Here is a 22,926-nt window from a genome sequence, read left to right as displayed (position 1 = left end):
GTATAGAAGAATAGTATAAAGAGACTCACAGAAGGAATATCAGCTGTCAAGCTCATGTATTTAACTAAAGTTAGTTGACTCTATCTATACACACATTACCCAGTGGTGGTCGCCAGTGGGTAGTTAAAGTTAGGACAGCTGTTCCATAGAAAAAGCATTTTTTGTGTTGTTAATAACTTTTGCCCCACTCACAAATATCATGAAACTTTTCAAAAAGGTGCTGCTTTTTGATGAGTTTGTGCGTTGCAAATTTTGGGGTGATACATCAAGCGGCGACCGAGAAAAAAAGTGGGTCCCCTATCGCAAAATTCCCATTCATTGTCCATATTGTTCTTTTAGACAAGGCTACACCAAAAACTGCTCAACAGAATTACACCAAATTTGACAGGTAGCTAGATCGTAATACACAGATTGCGCTTTCTGTGATTTGGTGTAAATAAATTCAGTAGTTTTTCAGGAATTAAGGTTGAAATATTATAGAAATCTGGGTGGTTGAGTCCTCCAGAGATTCATGCTGGAGGGCCAATTTACAAATGGAGTGTTACAATTGGCCCACACAGATTTTTTTTCCCTTGGGCCAATTTTCTCTTGCAGGAGTCAGACTCCAGAGGGAGCTTATGCAGCTCATCCTCCCTGAGCCATGAAAGACCCCAGGGATCCGATCCCCGGGTCTGAAATTTGCATAGAAGCATAGGGGAAGCTACTATAGGCCCCAGGGAATACACCCTATGGGCCCCTTCCCAAGCCTCTAGAGGCCCTGGGGACCTCGGTCCCCAGGGTTGCTAAACTCTTTCAAAGGGAGGGGGCCATACCTGAACCTTCTTTGGTCCCTGGGAGATCACATCTGGGGTCGGCTCACATGCTGTGTCTAAGGGAGCCGATCTTCCAAACTAAGCGGTCCATACCGGCACGGGCAGTGAAACCTGTGTTTGCTCCAAATTGGCAGGAGTATTTTTCTTCTGCCATGTGGGAGCAAACACAAAGTCTTCTCCCAGCAGGGTGCAGCTTTGAAAATGCTCCTGCCAGCTGGTAGAAAACTTTTGATCTGTTTCCCTTCCTGCACTGATGTGGGCAGGCTAACACATCAAAATATGGCTCCTGCCCGGAGAGAGGAGCATACGTAGCCACATACGGGATTGGGATTGCGGCTGGGATTACGGGAGCTTTGGGGCCGTGGCGGCCAACAAGGGTGGGGTGAGTGCCCTGGTTGGGCATCAGGGCACCCACCTTTCAGTAAAATGGGCCACGGAGGATTGCGGGCCCCTTTACTTTTAGTCGTTGCCCTGGGGATGGCCCTTGGGATGGAGGTCAAAGGGCCTAATAAGGCTCAGAAAGAGGAGCCACGCACACTCCCTTGCCTTTAACCAAAAAATGCCCTGTGGGATGGGTTTCCCAGGTCCTAAGAGACTCAGGGAGGGGGGCCTTTAAGTTTCCAACTCCAGGTTTAGACAGGAAATGGCAGACTCCGGTAAGGGATCTTAAGTATTTTTATTTCTTTTTTATTTTGATGAGACAAGGTGCATGGTGTACAGCAAAACAACAAAAGCCTACACGTGTATATATGTGCATATATATATATACATCTATATATATATATATATATATATATATATATATATATATATATATATATATTATACACATTGGTTTTTTTTTAATTTGTAGTTTAATTTTAATTTGTCTAAACTCCTCTCCCAATTCCACTACCCATAAAAACCCTTTACTACCCTATACCCTTACTGTTAGAAATGGGGTCTCTAGTTGGCAATTGTTTGCACCTTTGTCCAAATGGGGACCCTTCCTTCTAGTCAGGATAAAGGGGGTACACTACTGAAATAACCCCCTAATCACTCCCTTTGTAGCTTGGCATGAGCAGTCTGGCTTATCTCAGAGGCAGTGTGTGAAGCATTTGCACATAAACAACAGTAACACAGTAAAGGGACACCACACCAGTTTTAGAAAAATAAGCAAAATGTATCTGTGTAAACAAGACCACAATGAGAAAAGACCAACATGCAGTAATTTAAAATATGCACTTTGCAAGAATACTTTAAAATGCAGTTCCTTGAAGCCGGTAGCTCCATTCGGTGCTACCGTGGTGCTGAAAACAGAATCCAACAGTTCCGGCCGACTGCATCGGTGCGGACCGCTGTTAGTGTCAGCAGACTCGTAAACAGTACCTTTTTTCTCTGGCCGAGCGCGTCGGTGCGGGACGTTTGTAACAACCGTCACAGTTGCGATGTGAAGCGTAGCGGCATGCGGTGCTCTCAAGCACAGTGCAGGCAGCAGCTTGGTGATGGACGGCCAGCAGCATTGGTGAGACCAGAGTTGCAGTGCGGAGGGAGGCGGTGCTTGTGGCGGTGCTGACAGGTCACAGTGCACAGTGCAAGCGACAGTGCCGGTTAATGGGAGCTGGCGTCGGTCTATCCAGATTGTGGTGTTGTCTAGCTTATGAGCCGTCTCCCAAATCATGGTGCGGTCACAGATCTCAAGGTCAGCAGATGTTATCATGAGATCAGAGTGGCAGAGTGAAGCTAGGCGGTGCAGAGTGCGGTGCCCACAGGTCATGGTGCAAGCAGCAGCTCAGAGGTGGCAGCGGTCGTCGCCGTCGGTGAGACCAGCATTGCAGTGCGAAGTGCGGCGGTGCCCTCTTTGGTGTCTTCAGATCATGGAGCTGGCAGCTACGGCGTCAGACTGCTTTCCCCCTCTTTGGCAACTGAAACCCATGGTTCCAGAGGCGGTACCCAGAGTTAAGTGAAGTCTTTGCTGTCCCTGAGACTTTGTGAACAGGAGGCAAGCTCTAATTCAAGCCCTTGGAGATACTCAGTGACAAGTAAAGAAAGTTCAGTCTAGTCATTTCACTGCCCAAGGCAGAAGCAGAAACTGCAGACCAACCCAGCAAAGCAGCAACACAGCAAACGGGCAGTACTCCTCCTGGAAGTTCCTTGATCCAGGTGAGTTCTAAAGTTTTGGGGTCAGGGCCCCAATATTTATACTCGGTTTCTCTTTGTTCTCTTGGGCAGAGAGTGTCTGTGCTAAGTTCAAACCAGTTTGGTCCTATCTGGCCTAGCTTCCCGGCAGGAGGTGGAGACAGCATTGTCCAAGGCAGACCAGACCCATTCAGGTGCAAGGAAATCTCCTACCACTACTATAGATGCAGCCCAGGACTATTCAGCCCAGCCCTGACTCATCCAGGAAAGGCAGGACACACCTCAATCCCCCCAGTGGCTGGCTGAAGAGAATGCACATCCCCAGCCAATGTCACTCCAAAGTCGGACAGTCAATCCACAACTCAACAGAGGCACACAGGATGGCTAAGCAAGAAAATACCTAGTTTCTAAAAGTGGTATTTTCTAAAAGATGCATTTCTACATTCTGAGTTCAGGCATACTAAACTCCATTTCTCTATCTTGCCCCTATGGGAAGATATACTCGTGAAATGTTACCAGGTATTCCCCATTCTATCCGATGGGACAGATAGCCTTTCAACAGGGAAAAAAATAAATATACTGGATTTCACTATTAGTACTTGTCACACATACCAGTACATGTCCTACCTTTCAAATACACTGCACGCTGCCAACAGGAGTACTTTGGGTCTATCTTAGGGGTGACTCAAAAGTATTAAAAGGGAGGTTAGGGCTTGGCAAGTGGGTGCACTTGCTAAGTCAACATGGTAGTAAAAACTGCACACAGACACTGCAGTGGCCGGTCTGAGAACCATGTGAACAGCTGCTCATGTGGGTGGCACAATCAGTGCTGCAGGCCCACTAACAACATTTAATTTATAGTCCCTGGCACTCTCAGTGCACTTTACTAGGGACTTCGCAGTAAATTAAATATGCCAATCATGGAAACACCAATCCATAATCCAATTTACAATAGGAGCACATTCACTTTAACACTGAACAGCAGTGTGAAAGTGCACAGAGACACTAAACCAGCAAAAACACAGTCAAAACCGGGAGGGGAAATACGCCAAAAGATACCAGGTCTAACACTTACACATCCCTGAACCTTAAACACTCCTTATTACTCTTTACTTTCCCCTACCCTTACTATTCCTTGAACACTAAATCCTTTTACTACCCCATACCCTTAGTTTTCCCTGAACCCTAAATACCCTTCTGACCAAGTACCTTTACCCATCCCTGAACCTTAAAATCCCTTACTTCCCTTTATGTTTACCCAACACTGAACATAGAAAACCATTATTACTCCTTAGCACCAACCCTTCCTCATGTCTAAACCCTAAAACCCTTACAACCCTGGTTTATTTAAGGGAAGAACGGATACCAATTAGTATCAGTGGCTCAAACTATCTCATACAAGGTACATTCCAGTCTTTAGTTAACTGAATACTTGTGTTTTGAAAAACCCCAAAGGGGTTCTACAGTTTGGGGAGGGGTATAAATGCAAAAAGAATTCTGATCTATGAGTCTATAAACTTACTATTAAAAACAATTATTTTATTGAATCAGAATACAGCCACAACAACAATGCCAACATGTGTTTCACCGTTTCATATTAGGAAAAAACGCTTCTTGAAGGAAAGGAAATCAAAAAGTTGAACTGAATAGGATGTGCTCTTGCCTAGAGGAACCAATTCCTTGCAGTATTACTAGTAAAGGTGCACGAGGTCTTCACCATTATGAAGGAGTTCTCCAACCCTGCAGACACTGGGAACTACGTCAAACCTCCGGGGAAGAACTGGGTGACACCCTGGTGGATTTCTTCCACGACAAGATCTCAACCATTCATGAGAACTTCAAACCCCTCTTCCCTACTGCTGACAGGATCAGCCTACTTACACACACAAACACAAACCCCGAACACCTACTCACCCATTGGGACCCTCTCACTACTCAAGCCACAATCTTCATCATTAACTCCGTACACTCGGGAGCACCCACAGACCCATGTCCCCACCAAATCTTCAACCTCTGTAGGAAGCCGATTGGCAACACACTCAAGAAAGTCCTGAATGCTTCCAAGATCACGACCTCCTCCCCTGAGGACTGGAAACAAGTTGAAGTGAGGTCCCCCTCCTGAAGAAACCATCCACTGACCCACCAGATCTGAAGACCTACTGGCCCATCGGCCTGCTCCCCTTTCCGGTGAAGGTTCTCAAAAAGGCAATCAACCAGCAACTCACCAAAAACTTGGAACACCACAACCTCCTGGACCCCTCTCAATCCGGATTCCAAGTCAACCACAGCACCGAGACAGACTTGATAGCAGTCACCAATGACATCAGGACCCTCCTAGATCATGCGAAACAACAGCCCTCATCCTCCTGTACCGATCAGCCGCATCAACAGACTCCACCAAATTGGAATCCAGGGAGATGCCCTCAAATGGAGTGCCTCATAATTCACCAGAAGAACCCAGAGAATCACTCTACCACCATCCACCTCGGAACCCAAGGAGATCATCAGCGGCGTCCCACAAGGATCGCCCCTAAGCTCCACCCTCTTCAACATGTACATGACCCCCTGGTCTACACCATCAGATAGCACAGACACAACATCATCTCCTATGCTGACGAGACTCAGTTCACCCTTTCGCTATCAGAAGACTCCTTCACTACCAGAACCCACTGCCACAGATGAATGATATACATGGCTGACTGGATGAAGGGCAACTCAGACAAGACGGAATTCCTCATCTTTGGGAACAACACCTTGCCATGGAACAACACTTGGTGGCCTGCTGAACTCGGCCCTTCCTCCCCCTGACAGACCACGCTCACAACCTCTGCATCATCTTGAACAGCAAGTTATCTATGCAGAAACAGGTAAATGCAGTCTCATCTGCATGCTTCCACACCCAATGCATGCTCCATAAGATCTTCAGATGGCTCTCGATCAACACCAGAAGGGCCGTCACTCAAGCCTTCGTCACCAGTAGGCTGGACTACGGTAACATTCTTTACGTAGGAATCACTGCATGCCTCCTAAGGAGACTAAAGCCAACATGAAAAACACAACAGCAACACATCATTTACCTCCCCAGATGGACTCACATCACCCCACACCTCAAGAAGCTACTCTGGCCCCCGACCTAGAAGAGATGCCAGTTCAAGATGTTGACGCATGCATACAAACCCCTGCACAACAAAGGACCAGAATACATAAACAAAACAAATTACCTTCCACCAACTGACCAGCCCTGTGATCCACCTCCCTTTTTGTCACAGACACTACCAGTACAACAGTAGGGTGCTCCTTCTGTCACCTGCTAGCCAAAGCCTGGAACAACCTTCCTCTGCACCTCAGGAATGCCCCATCGTTCCGGGAATTCAGAAAAGGAATCAAGACATGGCTGTTCGAATGAAAAGAGCACCGATCAGCAGCTACCAACTCCAGCCCCTTGAAACCCTCACAGATCATATACCACACTTAATAAATTCTGATTGATTGATTCTCAAAAGAGAGAGAGGAACACACTCCATGAATTTTCAGTCGTGATCATATTTATTAAGCATACTTTTCACCCACCCATAATCTCTGCAATATGGAACTTCAATTCAATTTCCGTTCTTACATCAGCATAATGCTAAAAAACATTAGCCTTTACTACCCCTAATCCTTACTCTTCCCTAAACCCCTACAACTCTGTACCTTTACCAATCCCTGAACCCTTAAAACCCCTTATGCCCCTTGTTGGAAAACCACTCCCACACTAGAAGGGGTGGTGGTGGTCTTCCGGACACACTGTGGTAGCTTGGCTCGAGTGGTCAGGAATCAGGCTCCGTGCTAAGCATACAACATACCCAAACAATAACCATGCGTGCATCCGTTCCAAAAACGACTCTACACCGTAAAAATTATGAAAATAACTTTCTTTATCTGCTTTTTCTCTTAGTTGCTGATTGGAGAAAATAAATAACAATCACAATATACAAACTTTTTAGAAAGTGCAGGACAAATAAATACTGGCTTAATGATTCAATAAATAGGGGTGATCATAAATACTGAAGGCATAACTAAAAGTGCAATACAGACAGGCAATTAAATATTCTGAGGCAATAAATACTGTAACCAATAAATATTGTGCATCAATAAATACTGTGGACCAATAAATACAGTGGAACAATGAATAGGTTAAATACAATAAATACAGTGCCCCTAATAAATACTTAAAAGCTGATAGTGACACTCATGGATTCAGATCACTTTTGAATTCCTAAGGGCTGATTTGGCCCAGGCACAGCTTGTGGGGATGTGGAAGGCTTGAGGGTGTCTACTCCCTGGCTTGGTCAAGGCTGAGGCCTAAACTGAGGTAGATAAAGGGGGGAAATACCAGAGACCTGGCTCTCTCTCTCCACACAACTTCTCTAGATTAGTCCCAGTTCACCCCTGGCACAGTCAGGTTGGTTCCAGCACCTCCCTAGCCCCTTAGAGCAGTCTCTCAGGTCTCCACAGGGCCTTAGGCGCCCTCTACTCCACTTACTGCCCTTTTTCTGATGCTCCGACGCCGCTGGAGTCGGGTCGATGCCGTGAGGCGGTTCCAGCTCGATGTCGGCGGCCTCGGCACAATGTTAGTTCTTTGACGACGCCGGCAGGCGGCTCCGGTCTCGACGTCAGCGGCCTCGGTTCGATCTCGGCCTCCGATTCGATGGCGTCGGGCAGTCTTACTCGATGTCGACTTCGGGCGGCTCCGGTCCGATGGCGACCTCGGCTTCGATGACGTCGGCCGGCCTTGCCTCGATGTCGACTTCCGGCGGCTCCGGAGTGCGATCCTCGCTCCCGACCTCCGGTGCTCCTCACAGGTTTCCGGCGACTCCGGAGTGCGACCTCCACTCCCGACCTCCGGCACGATTCTCACAGGTTCCGGCGACTCCGGAGTGCGATCCTCACTCCCGACCTCCGTTACCCTTCACCTCGGTCTCCGACGACTCCGGAGGGCGGACTTCACTCCTCCGATGACGCCGCTCACTCGACCTCAGGTGACTTCCTCCTCGACCTCTGGTATTCCTCACGACCTCTGACGGCGCCCTCTCTCGACCTCTGGCGGCTCCGGGTACGACGTCTGCTTTTCCAGTCAGCGCCGCTTCTCCACCTCGGGCTCCAGGTCTTAGGCTACTCGACGTCGGACTTCAGGGAAACCAGCTTCCAGGTCAGGATCTTGCTGTTCTCTTGTTTCTAAGGCCTGTTCCTGCTGTCCAGGTCCTCAGGATGGTTTTTCTGACTTCTTCCCACACAGGGCTCTAGGCTGGGCTCCGTCAGTAGGGACTAGTATCAAGGGTGGGTTTATGGACCCCACTCCAGGCACAAGTTTCCACCCCTGCTGCTTCACTCCTTCCTCCTTCACGTTTGTGCTGCTCACTCTTCACCAGTCAGGTGCCAACTGCCAGCTCCAACTGCCAACTCTCTGTCTTAGCTTCCCAACATTCTAAACCGCCTTCAACTGTCACAGGGTTCTGGAATGTTCTGGAAGGTGCTGGTAGGTTCCAGTGGATGCTGGTGATGTCACAGGTGGCCACCATTTTGTGCTTCAGGCCCTCAGACAGAAGTTTCAGGGGTAGCTAAAATGGCTCCCTGAATCTGCAGCAACACGAAAAAGTCTGGTGGTTCCCAAAAAGGAAAAATTCACACAGGGTTTGAGGCAAAAGTGGGACAAAATAAATAATGATGAGGAGGGACCACCCAAAGGGCTGACCGGTCTAACACGCGTCCCCCCCAGCTGAAAGTGGGGAGAGCTACCCAACCCCTTGGGAGTTCTCATCACTAAGGCGGAAATACCTTGAGAGACCGTCTGCATTGGCGTGGTCCACTCCAGGCCGATGTTCCACCTGAAAGTCCATCCCCTGTAGGGAAATAGACCACCTCAACAACTTGGGATTTTCCCCCTTCATTTGCATCAGCCAACGAAGGGGTCTGTGGTCGGTCTGAACCAGGAAGTGCGAGCCAAACAGGTATGGCCGCAACTTCTTCAGAGCCCATACCACTGCAAAGGCTTCACGCTCTATTGCACTCCACTTCTGTTCCCTGGGAAGTAGTCTCCGGGATAGAAAGACCACGGGTTGATCCAGACCCTCTTCGTTGAGTTGCGATAACACTGCCCCAATGCCATGTTCTGATGCATCTGTCTGGACAATGAACTCCTTGGAAAAGTCTGGGGCCCTTAAGACCGGGGCCTCGCACATGGCTTTCTTCAATCTCTCAAAGGCTTGCTGACAAGCCTCCGTCCAGACTACCCGTCGAGGTTGTTTCTTGGACGTGAGCTCCGTGAGGGGGGCTACGATGGTACCGTACCCCTTCACGAAGCGGCGGTAGTATCCCGTGAGGCCCAAAAATGCTCGGACCTCAGTCTGAGTCTTGGGGGGTTCCCAGGCCATGATGGCCTCGATCTTCGCCTGGAGGGGTTGCACCGCTCCCCTACCCACCAAGTGTCCAAGGTACACTACCGACCCCTGCCCGATCTGGCACTTGCTGGCCTTGATCGTCAATCCAGCTTGTCTCAGGGCCTGGAGAACAGCTTGCAGGTGGCGCAAGTGATCCTCCCAGCTGCTACTGAAGACAGCTATGTCATCCAGATAAGCAGCAGAGAAACTCTCCATTCCGGTGAGGATCTGGTTTACCAGGCGCTGAAACGTGGCAGGTGCGTTCTTGAGCCCAAAGGGCATCACACAGAACTGGTAGTGGCCATTGGGCGTGGAGAAGGCTGACCTTTCCCTTGCTCCATCAGTCAAAGAGATCTGCCAGTACCCTGAAGTAAGGTCAAAGGTACTTAGATATTGGGCAGCTCCCAGCCGGTCAATCAATTCATCCGCCCTAGGGATCGGATGAGCATCAGTTTTGGTCACTGAATTCAGTCCCCGATAGTCCACACAGAACCTCAGTTCTGGTTGGGCACCCGGTGGTGCAGCTTTTGGTACTAACACCACCGGACTGGACCAGGGGCTGCTAGAAGGTTCGATCACTCCTAGCTCCAGCATCTTAGTGACTTCACTATGAATGCTGGCCTTCACCTTGTCTGACATCCGGTAGATCTTGGACTTCACAGGTGGGCTGTCTCCTGTGTCCACGTCATGGACGCACAGGTGAGTCCTACCCGGGACAAGGGAGAACAACGAGGAGTACTGCCCCAGGACCTGGCGACAGTCCTCCTGCTGTTCAGGAGTTAGAGATGGGGAGAGAATCACTCCCTCCACCGACCCATCCTTTTCATGAGACGCAAACAAATCAGGGAGAGGCTCGCTTTCCACGTCCTCTCCTCCGTCAGTCACCATCATCAAGATGACTTCGGGCCTCTCGTGGTGGGGTTTGAGGCGGTTGGCATGCAGCACCCGCAGGGGCTGACGAGGGGTCTTCAGGTCCACCAAGTAAGTAGCCTTACCCTTCTTCTCCAACACCTCAAAGGGTCCTGACCAGCGATCCTGGAGGGCACTAAGCTCTCCTGGTTCGATCACCCACACCTTCTGGCCAGGCTCCAACTCCACCGGGTGAGCGTTGTGGTCATACCACGCCTTCATCACTGCTTGGCTGGCTTCCAAGTTGTCAGAAGCTTGCTTCCACAACTTAGCCATTTGGCTCCGGAAGGCCAGCATGTAGCTCACCACATCCTGGGGAAGCTTTCTGGGAGTTCTTTCCCATCCGTCTCTCACCAGGTTGAGAGGTCCACGTACAGGGTGCCCATACAGAAGCTCGAAGGGGCTGAAGCCCACTCTTTTCTGTGGCACTTCCCTGTAGGAAAAAAGTAAACAGGGTAGGAGGACGTCCCATTTCCTCCGCAGGCTTTCAGGCAGACTTCTGATCATGCCCTTCAAGGTTTTATTAAACCTCTCCACCAGACCATTGGTCTGGGGGTGGTAAGGAGTTGTGAACCGGTATCTCACTCCACACTCCTTCCACATTGCCCGCATATACGCTGACATGAAGTTGGTCCCCCTGTCGGACACAACTTCCTTGGGAAAACCCACTCGGGTAAAGATTCCCATCAGGGCCCTTGCCACAACAGGTGCTGTTATGGTCCTCAGAGGTATTGCCTCTGGGTACCGTGTGGCATGATCCACCAGAACCAGGATAAACCTGTGACCAGCTGTAGTTGGCGGATCTAATGGACCCACAATGTCCATGCCCACCCTTTCAAAGGGGGTGCTAACGACAGGAAGTGGTTCCAGGGGAGCTTTCAGCTTCACCCCTGTTTTCCCACTGGCTTGGCAAGACACACATGTCCGGCAGTAGGTATCGGACGACACTTTCATCTGAGGCCAATAAAAGTGTGGGACAAGACGGGCGAAGGTCTTGTCTTGCCCCAAGTGTCCTGCCAATGGTATCTCGTGAGCCAACTCCAGAAGGAAGGCTCGGTAACGTTGAGGGACTACCAAGGCTCGTGACGATCCGTGTAGGGGTGCCTTGGGTTCACTGTAGAGGAGGCCATCCTCCCAGTAAACACTGTAGTTCCCTTCAACGTTCCCTGCTGCCTGGGCTTCGGCCTGTCGCCTCAGCCCCTCAAGGGTAGGGCACTCCCTCTGGCCCTGGCAGAATTCCTCCCTGGACGGGCCTCCCTCCACGTGCCACTCGGCCGGGATGGGTAGGTCCTCCAGGTTGGTAACGTCCCCCACCGCAGACTCCTGGTCCACCACCTCCGGTGGCCTATCCGTCCTACGGGGTGGGGACGCCGAGGCAGGCTCCTCCTGTCCTCGGTTCTTCCCTTGACTGGCAGCTGGCTGGGCCTTTGTTCCAGGCTCCAACTGAAATGAACTCCCTCTTCGGGTAGTCGTGGACCTTGTGCTAACACAGGCCCAGTCAGGTGTACCCAGCATCTCGGTGTGAGTCCGGTATTCCACCTCCTTCCAAGCGTTGTGCTCCATGTCATTCCCCAGCAGACAATCGACTGGCGCGGCAGGGCTTACGGCAACTCGAAGTGAACCTGCAACCCCCCCCATTCAAAGGGAACCTCGGCCACTGGATAGTGGCCTGTTCTGCCGTCAGCCATCGCGGCTGGGTGGAGTACATCGGGAATTACCTGCTCTGGAGACACCAGTTGGCTACGCACCATAGTCATACTGGCTCCTGTGTCTCTCAGAGCCTCCCCTCTTTGGCCGTTGATGGTGACCCATTGCCCATACTTTGCGGTATTTGCGGGCACCTGGATCTTAGGAACCATCTCCCGTTCTCCCAGGGACACTAAAGTGACACCCGCCCACTCCCTTCCCTTAGTTAAGGGCATCTCCTCCCCGAGCACTACACTAGCTACTCCGGGGGTCTTTCCTCCAGTGGGAGGGGGTGGTCGTTTCAAGCACTTCGGATCTCCTTTATAGTGTCCAACGCCACCGCACTCATAGCAATGGACAACCCTTGGCTGCTGACTCTGGCCAGGATTAGGGTTTCTGGGCGGGTTAGCCTTAGGGGTGAATCCTGTTCCCTTCCCTTGGAAGTTATTTTGGGGGCCTTTGGAGAACTCCTTTTTCTTTTCCCCTCCCTCTTTCTTCTGGGGGGCGCCCTGTCCGGCCTTTTGAGTATCCCCTCCAGTCCCCCTTGTGGACACCCGGGTACTAGCCCAAATGTCCGCCTCCTCAGCAAGCTTCCGGGGACTGGTCAGCTTGCTATCCACCAGGTGTTGCCGCAGTTCAGGGAAACATTTCTCGAGCAGGTGTTCCTTCAGTACCAGGTCAAACAACCCCTCGTAGTTCCTCACTTCACTGCCCTGAATCCAACCTTCCAGTGCCTTCTTTGCATAGTCCAGGAAGTCCACCCAATTCTGCGTGCCCAGTTTGTGACTACCCCTGAACTTCTGTCTGTACTTTTCAGGTGTTAGTCCAAACTTTCTGATGAGCGCCAGTTTCATGGTGGGGTAGTGGGTCTGCTCATCCTCCTCGAGGGCCAATAATGCATCCCTACCAGCTGGAGGCATGTACTTGTACAATCCCCCTCCCCAGTACTTCTCTGGAACCCCATGGGCCCTCAACGAGACCTCATAGGCCGCTAGCCACTTGGCGATATCGTCGCCCACTCCATAGCTAGCTACTATGTCCTTTGGCAGGTATGGTTTAGGTTCCCTGGTGATCTCTTGGGTTTGGCTGCCACCATTAGGAACAGGTTGTGCCCCGATTCTCAAGATCTGAAGATCTATTTCTTTCAGTCGTAATTCATGGGCCATCCTCTGCTCCTCCTTCTCCTTCTCCAGCCTTGCTAAGTCCCATGTGAGCTGTCTTTTCTCCCTCCGGTCTGTTAACTCCACCTTAGACAAGCCACCGCTAGAGGCGCTGCTGCCCTTCCTAGAAATGGTTCTGGGCCCTGCTGACAGGTTCCCCACCTCAGGTTGGTACATCTCAGCCCCCTCGGTATCAGGCTCTCTATCCCTGTCCTCCTCCTCAGCCTTGCTTTCTCGGCGTGCCTCCCCCCAAGCCCTTAAGCTGGTTTGGAGTGCACCCTTCTTTGCTCCTGGGGGACAGTACACCCCCTCCCGCTGGCAAAACTCCCTGAGTTGGGCCACAGTGTACGTTTCTAGATTTTCTAGTACAAATTCCATCTCGCCCACTCAGGTTAGAGGACAGGTTTTTGTGCAGTAACAATGCAGGGGGGTACCTTTAATAATACCTCCTCCCACCACCAGAGTAAATTTGGAAAAAACAAAAACCCACAATTAGGAAGGCCGCTTTGAGAAAACTCCCGGTGTAGGCCTATGGACTACCCACAGTTATTGTTGAGTATGCGTAGGCACAGCTCTATCCCACCACTGAACACCAATTTATGATGGAAAACCACTCCCACACTAGAAGGGGTGGTGGTGGTCTTCCGGACACACTGTGGTAGCTTGGCTCGAGTGGTCAGGAATCAGGCTCCGTGCTAAGCATACAACATACCCAAACAATAACCATGCGTGCATCCGTTCCAAAAACGACTCTACACCGTAAAAATTATGAAAATAACTTTCTTTATCTGCTTTTTCTCTTAGTTGCTGATTGGAGAAAATAAATAACAATCACAATATACAAACTTTTTAGAAAGTGCAGGACAAATAAATACTGGCTTAATGATTCAATAAATAGGGGTGATCATAAATACTGAAGGCATAACTAAAAGTGCAATACAGACAGGCAATTAAATATTCTGAGGCAATAAATACTGTAACCAATAAATATTGTGCATCAATAAATACTGTGGACCAATAAATACAGTGGAACAATGAATAGGTTAAATACAATAAATACAGTGCCCCTAATAAATACTTAAAAGCTGATAGTGACACTCATGGATTCAGATCACTTTTGAATTCCTAAGGGCTGATTTGGCCCAGGCACAGCTTGTGGGGATGTGGAAGGCTTGAGGGTGTCTACTCCCTGGCTTGGTCAAGGCTGAGGCCTAAACTGAGGTAGATAAAGGGGGGAAATACCAGAGACCTGGCTCTCTCTCTCCACACAACTTCTCTAGATTAGTCCCAGTTCACCCCTGGCACAGTCAGGTTGGTTCCAGCACCTCCCTAGCCCCTTAGAGCAGTCTCTCAGGTCTCCACAGGGCCTTAGGCGCCCTCTACTCCACTTACTGCCCTTTTTCTGATGCTCCGACGCCGCTGGAGTCGGGTCGATGCCGTGAGGCGGTTCCAGCTCGATGTCGGCGGCCTCGGCACAATGTTAGTTCTTTGACGACGCCGGCAGGCGGCTCCGGTCTCGACGTCAGCGGCCTCGGTTCGATCTCGGCCTCCGATTCGATGGCGTCGGGCAGTCTTACTCGATGTCGACTTCGGGCGGCTCCGGTCCGATGGCGACCTCGGCTTCGATGACGTCGGCCGGCCTTGCCTCGATGTCGACTTCCGGCGGCTCCGGAGTGCGATCCTCACTCCCGACCTCCGTTACCCTTCACCTCGGTCTCCGACGACTCCGGAGGGCGGACTTCACTCCTCCGATGACGCCGCTCACTCGACCTCGGGTGACTTCCTCCTCGACCTCTGGTATTCCTCACGACCTCTGACGGCGCCCTCTCTCGACCTCTGGCGGCTCCGGGTACGACGTCTGCTTTTCCAGTCAGCGCCGCTTCTCCACCTCGGGCTCCAGGTCTTAGGCTACTCGACGTCGGACTTCAGGGAAACCAGCTTCCAGGTCAGGATCTTGCTGTTCTCTTGTTTCTAAGGCCTGTTCCTGCTGTCCAGGTCCTCAGGATGGTTTTTCTGACTTCTTCCCACACAGGGCTCTAGGCTGGGCTCCGTCAGTAGGGACTAGTATCAAGGGTGGGTTTATGGACCCCACTCCAGGCACAAGTTTCCACCCCTGCTGCTTCACTCCTTCCTCCTTCACGTTTGTGCTGCTCACTCTTCACCAGTCAGGTGCCAACTGCCAGCTCCAACTGCCAACTCTCTGTCTTAGCTGCCCAACATTCTAAACCGCCTCCAACTGTCACAGGGTTCTGGAATGTTCTGGAAGGTGCTGGTAGGTTCCAGTGGATGCTGGTGATGTCACAGGTGGCCACCATTTTGTGCTTCAGGCCCTCAGACAGAAGTTTCAGGGGTAGCTAAAATGGCTCCCTGAATCTGCAGCAACACGAAAAAGTCTGGTGGTTCCCAAAAAGGAAAAATTCACACAGGGTTTGAGGCAAAAGTGGGACAAAATAAATAATGATGAGGAGGGACCACCCAAAGGGCTGACCGGTCTAACACCCCTTATTACTCTTTATTCCCTTAAAATCACACTGACCTGTGTGGTAAAGTCCTGTATTGTAAAGTGCCTGAAAATCGCATGTGTTACTTACTTTTGTGGTAACTGCTGTGCTGCAGATGCAATGCGTGGTAACACTTGAGTTGTAAACACTGTATACAAGTTGGAAGTGTTCAAATAATGTACAGTTTACACACTTGAATAGTTTATTATGAGGTGACGTTTAAATAGCTAATTACTGAATGAAAGACAGGAGCATTTCTGATGTCAACGAGGTGCAGTCAGCAGGGTGTTGTGAGGAGTACTGACAATATTAGAAGTTTGGTGAGGTTACAGTGAAAATGGATTGCGCATTTTCACTTGGGGGTTCTTCCACAGGGTGATTGCAAAGGAGGAGACTGTTTTTGTGTTTTATTCTTTCATGTTAGTGGGCTTTTCAGAAGCTTTGTTTTGCTGTGGGTGTGACAAGAGTAGTCAAGGAAGGATAGCTTGTCCTCTAGGTGATGGTGTTTGTGTGATGTCTATTGAAGACCTTCAAGACATAGAACAGAGTAAATAGGAAATGCAGGGTCTTCTTTCTCTGAGATAATAATAGTGTCATTGAGGACTTGTAGTGTTGCATTCTTGGCGCCAGTGCATTGACAGAAGCTTGACTTACATTATTGTAACTAGGAGTGATTGTCAGTGTGTTTTTTTTATTGTAGAGCAACTGCTGGACTATGCCAAGTAATGTGATGGGGCAACAGCTTGAACAACACTGTATTCTACAGGGGCGCAGAGGTTGAACCTGGGGGTCTGGATTTCATAATGAAGATAAGATTAATGCCATTATTGTATATTGCGAAGTGAAAACTAAAGGATGCCTTTTACATTGGGCCTCAAGGAGCATAATTACGACAAAGGTAGGGCTGAAAGGTGGGTGATTTGTTGAGATCTGTGTTGTTGCAGATGTTTTTATTTTATTACTCAGCAAATTGTTAATGCTGTTAGAAATTAAAGGTTTTTAAGGACACTGTCATTGGTTATCAAATAATATTTATTTTCTTCATTATTTTATGCTTCAAGGTACTCCTCTTCCCTAAAATGTGGCCCAACTCCAGTAAAGTTGGGTAAATAGGGACGCCACGAAAATGTAACTTTAATGGTGTACTATTCAAAGAAAGCATGAGCAGATAGATGTGGATCTGCAGTCCTGGACATTTTGCAGTTGAGTCCTGTCAACATAAGCATGGCATAAGCATTGCTCACACACTTCTATGAGGTAAGGAATACTTCCCCAAACTAGGGTTGGGTGGTATATTATGCTCGGCCGTCAGAGCAGAGTTCGGGAAATAGTCCACCAACCGCCGTGTGGCAGAGTTTTTCTTGAAGTTGTGTAAGCCAGGGTGAGTGAGAGAAAATGAGTGCTAGACTTCCTCCCAGCATGATTTCTCAATGCAGACAGTCAGGGCAAGTTGCTACCACTCGCGTGTGGCGTTTGAGCTGAGTTTACCACGCAACAAGTGCTTGGTGCTAAAAATCAGTGCGAGAAGCACGACGAACTGGATTTCTGTCATTCATGGAACTCCTCTGAATCTCACAGAGTTTTTAGGTAACCTGTGGAATTCTGTGCAATTACACCCACCCCTAATGCAAACACAATACAGATACATACATTCTCAATAAACTGAGGAACATTCTTTTACTTAAGCTAATGGTCAGCCAGCATAAAATACCAAAACAGTTGATGCGATTCAACAAGCCAGAGTCTGATACCGAAGGAATCGCCAAAATGAGGCCCAAGCAGGTTATAAAACAAACATGAATGAGAACAAAAATGATACATTTGACATTTAACTTATCACATTGTTCCATTAAATGATTTTCTTAAGAGTATCCAATTATTTCTAGCAAAGCTACTAAAAACCATTAGAAAATGAATGATAGTATATAGCCTTAGAGCCCTCCGTACTGGGCTCTACTGGCAATTAAAGGCCTGCTCCAGCTTTAGAGGCCCGAGGCTAAGGCGAGGGCCTTTATCAAGGGAGTGGGCCTTTCCTGGCAACTAGAACCCGTTACCAAGGGCTCTAAGGCTATTAGAACATTTTGCCCCTAGAGGGCAGATCATACTCGTTTGTAAAACAAAGGCCTTACGGAGCCTGAGGGGTTGAAATCTGTGAGGCCTTTGTTCGCAGCTGTTGCTGTGAACAAACTTTGGAATGTTGATTCTCCAGGCTTCTACCGGCCATTAGAAGCCCGGAGCACTCCATTGTTTTCAATGGAGCGCTCAACATTCCAATGTAATAATAAAAGAATAAAACATAACAGTAGCCACACTGTAGTACACAGACTGAAATTATTGTACTCCCCCCCCCCCAAAAAAAACATAAAAATACAGTATTTCTTTAAGAGATTATGTCAACCTTGCCTAGAATAGGTTGGTCTTTATCAAAAAACTGAAAATGGAATAAAACACTTAAGTGACTGAAAAGTAAAATGCTGAAGGCAATTGTTAGACCGGTCAGCCTTAGGTTGGTCTTCCGTCAAACATTTTTGTCTAACTACTTTTGTTTTTGCGGAGCTCTTTTTTGTTGGCTTTAGCACTCTGCACACTTTACCACTGCTAACCAGTGCTAAAGTGATTATGCTCTCTTCTTTAAGTATGGTACAAATAGCTTACCTCCAATTGACATCTTTATTTACTTGAAAGTCCATAATTAAGTGGTACTTCATGTACCCAGGGCCTGTAAATTAAATTCCATTAGTGAGCCTGAAGGACGTATTGTACCAGCCACTTAATTGGCCCTTAAAACATGTTCCAGGTCTGCCATTGCAGCCTGTGTGTGCAGTTTTAAATTACCATATGAACTTGGCAAAATAGACCTTTTGCCAGGATTAAACATCCATTTTAATACATATAAGTCACCACTACAGTAGGCCCCAAACAGCCTGAACAGCAGGGTATAGTGAATTAAAAAAGTTGGGCATGAACTTTTAATTTGGCATTTTTTGTCCTAATAATTTGGTGCCTGCAGCCTGTATACTGGGTCACATGAGTAGGTGTAGCTAGCAGTGCTCTCAGAAAGTGAGACAACGGGGAATAGGATGGGCTATTGCTGACTTGATAGGGGGACAAAGCTGTCACTTACCACACATCACCAAAAGACTGCCTCAGCACACTCATAAAGGGTTTCGAACTTGTGTTGTGTGCACCAGACAAGCTTGGGCCAGGGCAGGAATGAAGAAAAATTCAAATTCCGGGGTAGAATGCTGTAAAAACGTCTCCTACTTCAAAGCTGGCACCAAGTATACATTTTGGGCTCTCAGCCCTAACTCTTCACTACACCTCTGAACCTGTGGAAGACTCAGACTGACTGCTGTGCTGCTCTGCTGAGGACTGCTACTCTGATGCCTGCTTCCTGAGTGAGAAGGACTGGCTCTGCATCTTGAACCTGGAACCACCAGAGTGACCCCAAGGGCTATTTGGCTTGCCTCCTGATCAGAGCCTCAGGCACAGACAAGGCTCCAACCACTTTCAACCGTGTCTTCTGTGAGCCTTACCCCCAAGTGGTGCCACCTAGCCCTGGACCCTTGAAAGTGGGCCTAAAGGTGCTCTGCCAGCCCAGCTGTGGTCCAACCACAGCCGATGGGGCACCATGCAGCGCCTCACAGCCTCGCGTCAGAGCAGTCATTGTGCGATGCATCCCCAATGCAGGACCTTGCAATCCTTTGGAACAGTTGCTGCGCAATGCTTCCTTGATACAGGACCATGCATAGCAGCACCTTGGACCCACCACTGCGCCACACATCCTCAACACAGAACTTTGCATCACAGCTTCAAATCACTGCTATGCAACTTTGCCTCAATTCAGAACCTTGCAACGCTCCACAACCAGGATTCAAGGTACTTCGTTCAGCAGGCCTCACTTGGTCCCTTTATCTGTCCCACGCTTCATCATAGTCAGCCTGACCTTGTGACTCCAGCTAGTCCAAATAATCACATTTGGCGCTTTGCGCTTTAAAGAACTATTTCTACCTAAATCTTTAAAATTGCATATCTCCAATTCTACTGATTAGATTTTTGTCGTTTTGGTGATAAATAGTTTATTAAAATGTACCGTATTTTAAGGTTGAGCCGATACAGCGCTTACACTGTTGGGCAATCTGTTGTAGGTACTTTGTGGAGGTCTGACTCCTCCCACGCTTTGGATAGTCTTTCATGTATGGCCTTAAAAAATTGTAGCCTGCAAATGCCTACAGGTGGGTGCATGTCCCGCCTTTTCTGGCAAGTTAACTCACATGGAGAATTGCCGCGAAAATGAGCAGGGATGCGCACAATGCTTGCAAGCTGATTACCAGGAAATGCAAAGAAAACACTTGGGTGGTAGGATGTACTCAAGCACGAATTAGGACACAAAAACGCGAAAGCTCTTCTAAATATCCAGACTTCATAAGAGTCCAGATTGCCCCACAAAGGCATGAATAGTTCATTGTTGCCTGACTTTCCCATTGTATGCTGGTACTTGTGCAGAATGAGGGGGCTACTCAATAGTTGGTGAAAGGTTCCTGAAATGTCATAGAGGCTGGTTCCATCATGTGTGCAAAGAGATTCTGCTGGTATATTGGGGAATATAAAGTCTACGAGTAATAATGCATATAAAAAACAAGAGCTACAAATACCTATAGCACAGCCTAGAATTTATCCGACACTGGATATGTGTATCACTTGGATAGTGGCTCAACAGGCCCCCGAATGTCAGCTCACAACCTCTCTGACTCTCCTGACTTTGGTGCTGCCTTCAACACTGTGCGCACAGAGGAACGCTGCCAATTGAGGCATGATTACTGCATAATGAAGGCACAGTAAGGGCCAGTCACCGTGACCCCATCCCGAAAAACACAGGAGGAACTGGTTCAGCCAGGTGGTGGGTCACGTGACACTCTCCCACCAATCCCAGCGTGCCATCGGCAGTGGCCGGGGGAGCTTCCAAAGGGCCTGTTGAGCAGGTGTATGTATCTCAGTCCAGGGCGAGCTGCTGGCGGAGGAGAAAGGTGTTTGGAGAGGAGCTGAGAGGAGTGGGGGTTGTTTACTGTGGCGGTTTGGGGGCCGCATCTAGCTGTGATAGTGCAGCTGTATACTTGTGAGTAGCTGAGAGGCAGCTTATAAATTTTGGCGTGGACCTTTACTTAACTGCCTAGTTTTTTGGGTTTTTTTTTGTGAAAAGCCGAGTTCATTCATGGAAGCAGAGACCCGATCGACCTTCACGCTGCCTCCTGCTATAACGGTAGAGTCTTCATGCTGCTATTGTTCTGTCTACTGCAGCTAAACCCTCCCCCCCACACGATTTTATTGCATTTGACTAAGAAAAGATACTAACTGGTACTGGTAATCTGTAATTAAAGTTATTTTGTACTTCCCCTTTTGACATTAAAAGTCAACCAGGTCTCATCTCTTTCATCTCAGAAGCCTTACATTCTTTCTTCCCCTTTTACTACTTCGTGTAACCCAAGAAACAAAAAGCACAAAGTAAAGAAATATTCTGTAATTGGGCATTTGTCAACACCGCCTCACTAGCAAAATTGATTCAGGATTGCCAGGTCGTGAAACGTTAAAACTTCATGCTGGCCCCAATTATTATGTAAACATGACGTCCGTGACTAACAGTATTACCGGTTTAGCCCTTTGTGTGGTATTTATTGGTGATTTTTATCATCTGGGCCGGTATTCGTACAGCCACCTCCCCCTCCCCAGTAACTAAACTTTGGGACATCTGTGTCTGTATAAGTTTAATGGTGCAAATCTGCCCTTTGCACTGCATTCTTTCTGAAACTGCCCATCACCAGTCTCCTTCAACTCTCTATCTCTCTCTTTACTCCATTCCTTATACAAATGCAAAAACAGCGCATACTTGATTTACTTCAGTTTTTGTGAAGATTCATGTATTATGTCCCCATGTTCTTCTTTATGAATGTGTACAAAAGTGTTTACATTTATAACTGTTGAATTGATGGGCCCCTATGGAACTCCAGCCCGGCAGCAGTCTTGCAACTGGTGCTGGTGTTTCTTCATTACCAATGCTTTATTACCACACTGGCATTATCCAGGTGGTCTGATGGATGATTCAAAAAGGTACCCAATGCTATCTGACCTATCTGAGGGCCTAATACAGCAACGTTTTTTTTATAGAGCACCTATACAGAACATTTGCTATTCCAAAAATCTTTAAACAACAGCAGTTTGTTACCCAATCTAATGGTACTTTCATTGACCTGGGAAGGATAGAACTTTGGGTTAGCTTTGCTCGTGCACTGTCACATAGCTGACCATAGCAGATGTTAGCAGTGAACATTTACCTCACAGAGCCTTTTTCCTAGTCAGGACCATTTTAAGTGTGCTTAATTGTCTTTTTGTGATGCTCTCCCAGTTCAACAAGGAAAGTCTATCTATCTCACACTTCAAACCCTCTCATCTCTCCCCCACACCCTCACTCCCAATCTCCTTTCTCCCTCCCACTCACTCTGTCCCCTCATCTCACAGTCCCACTGCCCCCTCTCATCCCTCCCCCACACTCCGTCTCTGCTCTGCACTGCATGCTCACACATGCTGCCTTCCTCAACGCCACTCATCTCTATACCACTGCATTGTATGCCACTGCACTCTATTCTACACCGCTCAACTGTACACCAATGCACTCTACGTGACTCTACTCTGCATTCCTCCACTCTATGCCACTGTAATCTATTCTGCACCTCTGCATTCCTCACCGCTGCATTCTACACAACTCCACACCACTCTACAACTCTGCATTCTACCCTGCATCACTCCACTCTATGCAACTTTACTCTACTCCAAAGCAATCTACTCTATGCCACTGGACTCTACACCATTCTACTCCACTTTGCGACACCCACTCTGTCATTGCACTCTACACCACTGCAATCTACTCTGTACTCTATGCCAATAACTCTACACCACTTCACTCAAATCCACAGCAATATACGACAATCTATTCTGCACCAGTGTACTTTACGCCACTTCACTCTAGTCCACTCTACTCCGACACTCTACTCCACTTTATGATGCTCTACTCTATTAAACTTTACTCCACTTCACGCCCCTCCACTCTACTCCACCCTGTGCCACTCTGACCCTACTCCACTCTATGCAACTCCCTCCATGCAACCTTCCTCCACTATATTCCATAACACACTACTCCACTCCAGTGCATCACCTGAGCTTCACCTCCGCACCAACACACTACCACCTCAGTCTGCCCTCGGAATCTGGCATCTGTTAATGCTCCCCTAGTGTCCGTTCACTGCTCATGTTGTAATTTAGGTACTAT

This window comes from Triturus cristatus, chromosome 5_2 (assembly GCF_964204655.1).
Source record: "Triturus cristatus chromosome 5_2, aTriCri1.1, whole genome shotgun sequence".
NCBI lineage: Eukaryota > Metazoa > Chordata > Amphibia > Caudata > Salamandridae > Triturus > Triturus cristatus.
This window is presented reverse-complemented; position numbering follows the sequence as displayed.